This window comes from Camellia sinensis, chromosome 6, assembly GCF_055761805.1.
Source record: "Camellia sinensis isolate YWXY chromosome 6, ASM5576180v1, whole genome shotgun sequence".
NCBI classification, from domain to species: Eukaryota; Viridiplantae; Streptophyta; class Magnoliopsida; order Ericales; family Theaceae; genus Camellia; species Camellia sinensis.
The window spans coordinates 148,762,754-148,773,221 of NC_138966.1; positions in this window are offsets into that span (position 1 = coordinate 148,762,754).

The window sequence follows — 10,468 nt, forward strand, 5'->3', positions numbered from 1 at the left end:
CATCAAAACATTGATAACATAACTTTATTAGAAATACCACTCACATAGTTCTTCAAACGTCGGGGTCAAGGCAAGTCCAAGTCCCACAAACACATGGCAAAGTCTATTGAATGCACTTCTCAAAACAAGTCTTGCATGCATGCAAATGACCTCGGCATTCTTCAAAAACTAAGTCAAATCAAATCAAAACACAGTTTCTTATCTCTGGAAAACATGCTGGGCAACTACCAGGTCTAGGTCGAGGTCCCACACCTCCTTGCCGAGGTGTGGCCTCGATGGCCACATTCAAGGAAATGAAGTCAGGAAAATCTGGGTTTCCCTCTCTTGAAGAACATGACGAACATGAAGAACATGAACATGAGGAAGATGAATGCAAAGATTAAAAATTGCTATTACAAAATATGAGATTTCATGCTAAGAATCCGAAAATCATGGACCTGGGTACCCATACTCGAAGATCTTAAGAAAACAAACACAAAACATGAACCTTAATGCAAACTTTCGAATCAAACGAGGCTTTTCTTCAAGAACACATGAAAACCATTTTCTCTTTCTAAAACCAACTTTAAATCAATGCATGACCTGCATAACAGCTTTGATCGTGCAATGCAGCTAGATGATCAATAAGAATAACAAGAGTAGGTTAAGATTCTAACCTCAAAACTCGAATCTAACGGTTCAAACTCCAACGATCAAGCTTGGAAGTTCACTCTTTTACTCAAAGGCTTCACCTTCTTCTTCCTAGAGTCGCTCTCTCTAAAAGGCAAGATTTGATACAAAATGATATGTTTCTCTCGATAGTCGCTGACTTAACCCTCTGCTGGGACACGTGGTATCGGCTGATTGGCTCTACTCAAAAAAGGTGACTGACTGACAAGACAAGACCATGACAAAGTGTACTCAACAAGCTAGGCGGCAAGAGCACTCCGACGAGTAATGACATCGGCTAGCAACAAGACTTCGGCAAGCAAGGGGCAAGGACATCGGCTTGGAAGGACAACACTTGACTAAGCTGTGCCACACCTTGGCCTAGATGTGCCACACCTCGGTCTAGGTCATACCATTCCAGGAACAAAATCACTAAGTGCAAGGATCAAGGATCTAGAACGCCTAGATATTAACATCTCGGCCTAGATGATGCACATCTCAGCCTAGGTGACGCGCACCTCGGCCTAGATGGTGACATCTCGACCAATATGCCAAGGTGAAGATGGAGGTCAACCGAAGTGGTTCCAAGATAGTCCTAAGTGTGGAAAGGTTCCAAGGTGTCTAGGCTCAAGATGACCTCGGCAACACACCAGGCAAGAACAAAGCATGCAGGCAACATTCGAGCAAAACAAGACAAGATTTACAAATGCACATAACAAAACAAGATCATACATAAATGTATGCAAGCATGACTAAGTTGAAATGAGGGTTGTTACAATAGGCTAGTATCTATACTAAATATTAAGCAAAATGGGGTTTTTAACTCCAAACTTTGTGGGAGCTCCAATCTCCCAATTAAAATTTCCTGATTTTTTTACTTAAAAAAAAAAATCTTAGCATTTATTAACTTCTCCCAACACTTTAATGCATTAAGAACAAGCATAAAAAAAAAATTCTTTGAAATTCATCACATGAATTTCTTAAAAAGTTCTAACACATATGATTATTATACCTCATAATAACACTTTAATGCATTAAGAACAAGTATAAAAAAAATTTCTTGAAAAGTCCAACACATATGATTATTACCAAAATATTAAACTTTAATATAATATAATAAAAAAAAGACATTTAATTCATTGAAAAGTCTAACACATATGATTATTATCAAAATATTAAACTTTAATATAATATAAAAAAAGAAAAAAAGAAGGCATTTTAAAATAATAAAAAAAAGACATTTCAAAATCACAATTTACATATATAGATAATTGTAAATATAATCCGTGCATAGCACGAGTGATATGCTAGTATCTATATCTATATCTATACTATATATTAAGTAAAATGGGGTTTTTAATTCCAAGCCTTGTGGGAGCTCCACTTTCCCAATCTAAATTTCTTGATTTTTTGATTTTAAAAAAAAAAATCTTAGCATTTATTAACTTCTCCAAACTCCCAAGTCTTACCCTCATAATAACACTTTGTTGCATTAAGAACAAGTACAAAAAAAATTCTTTGAAATCCAACACATATGAATTCTTTGAAAAGTCCCAACATATATGATTATTATCCATCATAATAAACTTTAATGCATTAAGAACAAGTATAAAAAAAATTTCTTGAAAAGTCCAACACATATGATTATTATCAAAATATTTAACTTTAATATAATATAATAAAAAAAAGAAGACATTTAATTCCTTGAAAAATCCAACACATATGATTATTATCAAAATATTAAACTTTAAAATAATATCAAAAAAGAAAAAAAGAAGACATTTAAAATAAATAAATAAATAAATAATTAAAATTCACACCTATACTATATATTAAGCAAAATGGGGTTTTTAACCCCAAGCCTTGTGGGAGCTCCAATCTCCCAATCTAATTTTCCTGACTTTTTGATTTAAAAAAACAAAAAAACCTTAGCATTTATTAACTTCTCTCAACACCCAAGTCTTACCCTCATAATAACACTTTAATGCATTAAGAGCACGCATAAAAAAAATTCTTTGAAATCCAACACATATGAATTCCTTGAAAAGTCCCAACACATATGATTATTATCCCTCGTAATAACACTTTAATGCATTAAGAACAAGTATAAAAAAAATTTCTTGAAAAATCCAACACATATGATTATTATCAAAATATTAAACTTTAATATAATATAATAAAAAAAAAAGACATTTGATTCCTTAAAAAGTCTAACACATATGATTATTATCAAAATAATAAACTTTAATATAATATAAAAAATGAAAAAAAGAAAATATTTAAAAATCGCAATTCACATATATATAGATAATTGTAAATACAATCCGTGCATAGCACGGGTGATATGCTAGTCTATACTATATATTAAGGAAAAGGGGGTTTTTAACCCCAAGCCTTGTGGGAGCTCCAATCTCCCAATCTAAATTTCCTGGTTTTTTGAATTAAAAAAAAAACCTTAGCATTTATTAACTTCTCCCAACCCCCAAGTCTTACCCTCATAATAATACTTTAATGCATTACGTACAGGCATGAAAAAAATTCTTTGAAATCCAACACATATGAATTTCTTGAAAAGTTCCAACACATATGATTATCATCCCTCATAATAACACTTTAATACATTAAGAACAAACATAAAAAAAAAAATTTCTTAAAAAGTCCAACACATATGATTATTATCAAAATATTAAACTTTAATATAATATAAAAAAAGAAAATAAGAAGACATTTAAAAAAAATGATATTTAAAAATCGCAATTCACATATATAGATAATTGTAAATATATTAAGGAAAAATTGGGTTTCTAAACCCCAAGCCTTGTGGGAGCTCCAATATCTCAATCTTAATTTTCTAAATTTTTCATTTAAAAAAAAAAACTCAGCATTTATTGATTTGGTCAAAATCCCCTGATCAGCATTTATTAACTTTTTTCAATCCACATGCCTGCATTTATTAATTTGGTCAAAATACCTGATTAGCATTTAAAATCCCCTCATACAAATAATTATAGATACAGCCCGTTCATAGTTACTGCAGTAGCTTTTTTAATTTCTCCTGTACACTATGGTTAGTGATAAGATTATTAAATTATTTTTATAAAAAATCTTAAAAAATATAATTTATATATTAAAAAAAATTAAAACAAATATAAATATCTATAATTATCCCGTGCATAGCACGAGTGATAGGCTAGTGTATAGTTACTGCAGTACCATTTTTCAACTACTTCCATACACTATGGTTAGTGATAAGATTGTTAAATTATTTTTATAAAAAAATCTTAAAAAACATAATTTATGTATTAAAAAAAATCTAAAACAAATATAAATATCTATAATTATCTCGTGCACAGCACGGGTGATAGACTAGTCTATACTATATATTAAGCAAAAGGGGGTTTTTAACCCCAAGCCTTGTGGAAGCTCCAATCTCCCAATCTAAATTTCTTGATTTTTTTATTTAAAAAAAAAAACCTTAGCATTTATTAATTTTTCCTAAGCCCCAAGTCTTACCCTCATAATAATATTTTAATACATTAAGAACAAGTATAAAAAAAATTCTTTAAAATCCAACACATATGAATTTTTTGAAAAGTTCAAACACATATGATTATTATCCCTCATAATAATATTTTAATGCATTAAGAACAAGCATAAAAAATTTTTTTTGAAAAGTCCAACACATATGATTATTATTAAAATATTAAACTTTAATATAATATAATTAAAAAAAAAAAGACATTTAATTCCTTGAAAAATCTAACACATATGATTATTATCAAAATATTAAACTTTAATATAATATAATTAAAAAAAAAAGACATTTAATTCCTTGAAAAATCTAACACATATGATTATTATCAAAATATTAAACTTTAATATAATATAAAAAAGGAAAAAAAAGGCATTTAAAAAGAAAAAGAAAAAAAGAAGACATTTAAAAATCACAATTCACATATATAAATAATTGTAAATACAATCTGTGCATAGCACAGGTAATATGCTAATATGTCTATAAGGAAAATGAAGTTTTTAACTTACAAACCTTGTGGGAGCTCCAATATCCCAATCTTAATTTTCTAAATTTTCGATTTAAAAAAAAAAAAACTCAGCATTCATTGACTTCTCTCAACCCACTTTTTGACTTCTCTCATAACTGCTCCTAACATCCATTTCAACTTCTCTCATACACTATGACTAGTAATGAGATTGTTAAATTATTTTTTGTAAAAAAATGTTTAAAAAAAATAATTTGTATATTAAAAAAATATTTAAAACAAACATAAATTCTTATTAAATCTATCTATCTATCTATCTATCTATCTATCATCTATCATCTATCTATACTATATATTAAGCAAAAGAGAAATGGGGTTTTTAGCCCCAAGTTTTGTAGAAACTCCAATCTCCCAATCTAAATTTTTTGATTTTTTAATTAAAAATAAATAAAAATCTTAGCATTTATTAACTTCTCCAAACTCCTAAGTCTTACCCTCATAATAACACTTTAATGCATTAAGAACAAGTATAAAAAAAAATTCTTTGAAATCTAACACATATGAATTCCTTAAAAAGTCTCAATACATATGATTATTATCCCTCATAATAATACTTTAATGCATTAAGAACAAGCATAAAAAAAAATTTCTTGAAAAATCCAACACATATGATTATTATCAAAATATTAAACTTTAATATAATATAATAAAAAAAAGACATTTAATTTCTTGAAAAGTCCAACACATATGATTATTATCAAAATATTAAACTTTAATGTAATATAAAAAAGAAAAAAAAAATTTAAAAAATAAATAAAATATATTTAAAAATCACAATTCATATATATAGATAATTGTAAACACAATCCGTACGGGTGATATGCTATCTATACTTCTATACTATATATTAAGCAAAAGGGGGTTTCTAACCCACAAGCCTTATGGGAGCTCCAATATTTCTATCTTATTTTTCTAAAATCTCAGCATTTATTGACTTCTTCCAACCCACAAGCCTTTTTGACTTCTCTCATACCTATTGCTACACCCTTTTCAACTTCTTCTATACACTATGATTAGTAATGTGACTGTTAAATTATTTTTTTTTATAGAAAATCTAAAAAAAAATAATTTGTATATTAAAAAAATATCTAAAATAAATATAAATTCATATTAAATCTATCTATCTATATCTATATCTATACTATATATTAAGCAAAAGGGGATTTTTAACCCCCAAGGCCTGTGAGAGCTCCAATATACCAATCCTAATTTTCTGATTTTTTGATTTTCTTTTTTAAAAAAAAACAAACCTCCATCCATCATTTAATTTGAGCATTTTTGAAAACCTAAACCCTATTTTGAAAATCTAAATCCTACTAACTTCGATATTCAAATCTTAATTCTTAATTTTTTTTTCCAAATAAAAAAAAAAAACTCCACTCATCATTTAATTTGAGTCTTTTCAAAAATCTAAACCCTACTTTGAAAATCCCTCTCCTATATATATCTCCCTCTTGCCTCACTATCTTCCATCCTATTACAAGCACCACTACTGCTACTATCTCTTCTGTTTCAAATTCAATCTCCATAGAGAAACACTCTCTCTCCCTCTCTCTCTCTCTAATCTACAATGGCTCAATTGAGCTCATTCAAGGCTTTGACAGTTTTCTTGGTCATCGCTATCTTCTCTGTTATTGGATCGTCGCAAGACTTTGAAATGGCTCCAGTACCGTCACCGTCAATGGACGCTGGATTTGCTTACTCATTGCCGATATCTGTAGCTATCGTCTTCTCTTCGATTGTTTTGTCTCTTCCCGCGCTCATGAAGCACTAGATCTCCGATTCTTAAAACAAACATACATATATATGTGGAATTATTTGGGATTATTTGTTGGAGTGTGATGAATGATTTTTTATTCTTTTTTTTAGTTCATTCCAGAGAGGAATGATATGAGAGTGATTATGTACATGTTTATGTTAAAAACATTATTTAATCACAGATTTGTTTTATATTTATTGGTTCATATGTAATATACATGTATGGTTTGATTTGTTTGGTAGAGCATTTGTATATTTCTGTTATCATTTTTTACGCCGTAGCAACTTCTTTGTCCGTACCTCATTTTTTGGTTATTAATTTATAAAAAATATTATGCACCCACCCTTATCAATCTATAATTTATTCTGAATATGTATTTTTATATTAGGGAGTTTATGAATAAAATGAATTTAAATTGTCAATATCTTTTTCTAAATAAATTATAAGTTTAAAAATCTAAATTTGTAATAATGTTGTTAATTTACCGAGTCATGTTGTCAAAAATCAATTCTGAACGGTATATCTAATTTAAATAATAAGATTTTCTATTTTTTTAATTAAAAATAGAAAAGATAATTTTTTAAATACATTGTTTAGAATGAGCAACATGGAAATGAAAATAGAGAACAAATTTTTATTTATTAATCTATGATTTTCTAATAGATTTCCTTTTTATTTTTCATGTTTTTGTCTGTCTCCAATTTTTTAATAATTAAATTACAGTAAACCCCCTGAATACTATTGAAATCACACTGTACCCCTTTTATTTTTTCAAATGTAAGTGATTATCACTGTTAAATGTAATGATTAAATTACTAAAATACCCTTATTTAGTTAGTTCATTTTCTACTTAATTTAGCAGAGAATTGAATATAAACAAATGGAGAAAAGGTAAAAAATTAAAAAGATATATTAACATGAAAAAATAAAAAAAGATAAGTCATACTATTAACCAAATCTCTCCATCTAAAAAGAGTGTAACGTTATATAAATTTTTTATTTATATATAATTTTCATACATAACAATTTGATTTATTATAAACTTTTCACTAGAAAACAAAATATCATTATAATAATGATATTTCCGTATTATTTTTTATAAATTTTATATATATTTAAAATTTTCCAACTAAAAAAATTGTAAACATAACGAAGCACAAAAGACGAGGCGAAGCTGCACTGGAAGTTCCAACGTGTGAATGAAGGACCATGGTTCAATCCAAGTCTCAAGGAGTGTGAATGAAGCACCGTGGTTTAATTGAAGTCTCAAGGAGTGAATAAATTTAATTTTAAATAGGTAAATTATAAATACATTTTTTTGATATTTGATTAAAATATAAATTGCCTCGCATAGTTTTGAAAATTATATTTCACTCCAGAAATTTTTAATTTTATAACAAATCACTCATTTTATTAATATATTATCAAGTTAATTAACAATTTTTAATAATGTTAAAAATATGTTTTAATTCATAATTTAAGTAATCTTATTATTGTATAGGAGAGTAATTATGATTTTTTTAAAAAATTAATTCTGTTAAATAAAAAATTATAAGAAAAAAATATTTATAATTTTATAAATTATAAACGACAATTTATATTTTAAATAAATATTCTGAAATGTATTTATAATTTTCGAGCTTTCGAGCTCCAAAACATTAATCTTAAATTTAAGTCTGAAATTTCCAATGAAGTTTTTAGCTTTTCCAACGAAGCCTTGAAGACAGAAGGGGCATATTAGCTCACTGTGGAGAGACCTAACGCCTCCATAGCTTTATTGTGCTATGGTTATTTAAATAGAGGCAAATGCTAACAATTCAATAGTTTAGAATATATATATCTATCTATCTATACTATATATTAAATAAAAGGGGATTTTTAATCCCAAGTGTTGTGGGAGTTCTAATCTCCCAATCTAAATTTCTTGATTTTTTGATTTTAAAAAAAAAACATTAGCATTTATTAACTTCTCCTAACCCCCAAGTCTTACCCTCATAATAACACTTTAATGTATTAAGAACAAACATAAAAAAAATTATTTGAAATCCAACACATATGAATTCCTTGAAAAGTCCCAACACATATGATTATTATCCCTTATAATAACACTTTAATGCATTAAGAACAAGCATAAAAAAAATTTCTTTAAAAGTCCAACACATATGATTATTATCAAAATATTAAACTTTAATATAATATAATAAAAAAAGAAGACATTTAATTTCTTGAAAAATCTAACACATATGATTATTATCAAAATATTAAAATTTAATATAATATAAAAAAGGAAAAAAATAAGACATTTAAAAAAAAAAAAAAAAGACATTTAAAAATCGCAATTCACATATATAGATAATTGTAAATATATTAAGGAAAATGAGGTTTCTAAACCCTAAGCCTTATGGGAGCTCCAATCTCTCAATCTTAATTTTCTAAATTTTTGATTAAAAAAAAAAACTCAGCATTTATTGATTTGGTCAAAATCTCCTGATCAGCATTTATTAACTTTTTCCAATCCACATACCTGCATTTATTGATTTGGTCAAAATCCCTCATTAGCATTTAAAATCCCCTCACACAAATAATTATAGATACAGCTTGTGCATAGTTACTGTAGTAGCCTTTTTAATTTCTTCTGTACACTATGGTTAGTGATAAGATTATTAAATTTTTTTTATAGAAAAATCTTTAAAAACATAATTTATATATTAAAAAAAATTAAAACAAATATAAATATCTATAATTATCCTGTGCATAGCACGGGTGATAGGCTAGTCTATACTATATATTAAGTAAAAGGGGGTTTTTAACCCCAAGGCTTGTGGAAGCTCCAATCTCCTAATCCTAATTTTCTAAATTTTTGATTTAAAAAAAAAAAAAAATCTCAGCATTTATTGACTTCTCCCAACCCAACCTCAGCATTTATTGACTTCTCCCAACCCACAATCCATTTTAACTTCTCTCATAATTATTGCAACACCCTTTTCAATTTCTCCCATACACTATGGTTACACACAAAAATAAAAATAAAAAAAGATAAGAATTTAGCTATAGATCTCAAAAAGATATAACATTTAAATTTGAATTAGGATTTAATAATATAATTATGTATTTTTTATTATGTATATCTATCAAAATTTTAAATCACTTAATGGGACAAATTAATCAATTTTTCAAAATTATTGATTTTGAATTTACATAATAGATTAAAAAAACTATTGACTCCTAATCTCTCTCACAAATTTTCAAAAAAAAAATATTAAAACTTGCCTTTCTTTTTTCTTCCCCAAAAAATCAGATAATATTTTTTATTAAAGTTGTAGATATCTACCTATATTTTATATATTATATTATAACATAAAAAAACTAAAACACTAAAAAAAAAAATCTTTAAAGTTTATCTAAATAAACTTTGAATAAATAAAACTCACATATCTATCACATATCTAACTCACATCATAATTTATCTAAATAATAATAATTAAAAATAAATGGAAACCACTGATAAATTAAATTAAAAAAAAAAAAAGATACCCACAACTCCATCTTAAATAAATTGAAAAAAAATACCCGAATAGAAACCACACAAAAATAAAAATAAAAATAAAAATAAAAATAAAAATAAAAAGGTATATTTATCTATCTATCTATATCTATACTATATATTAAGTAAAAGGGGGTTTTTAACCCAAAGCATTGTGGGAGTTCCAATCTCCCAATCTAAATTTTTTGATTTAAAAAAAAAAATATCTTAGCATTTGTTAACTTCTCCCAACTTCCAAGTCTTACCCTCATAATAACACTTTAATGCATTAAGAACAAGTATAATTTTTTTTTTTTAAATCCAACACATATGAATTCCTTGAAAAGTCCAAGCACATATGATTATTATTCCTCATAATAACACTTTAATACATTAAAAACAAATACAAAAAAAAAAAATCTTGAAAAGTCCAACACATATGATTATTATCAAAATATTAAACTTTAATATAATATAAAA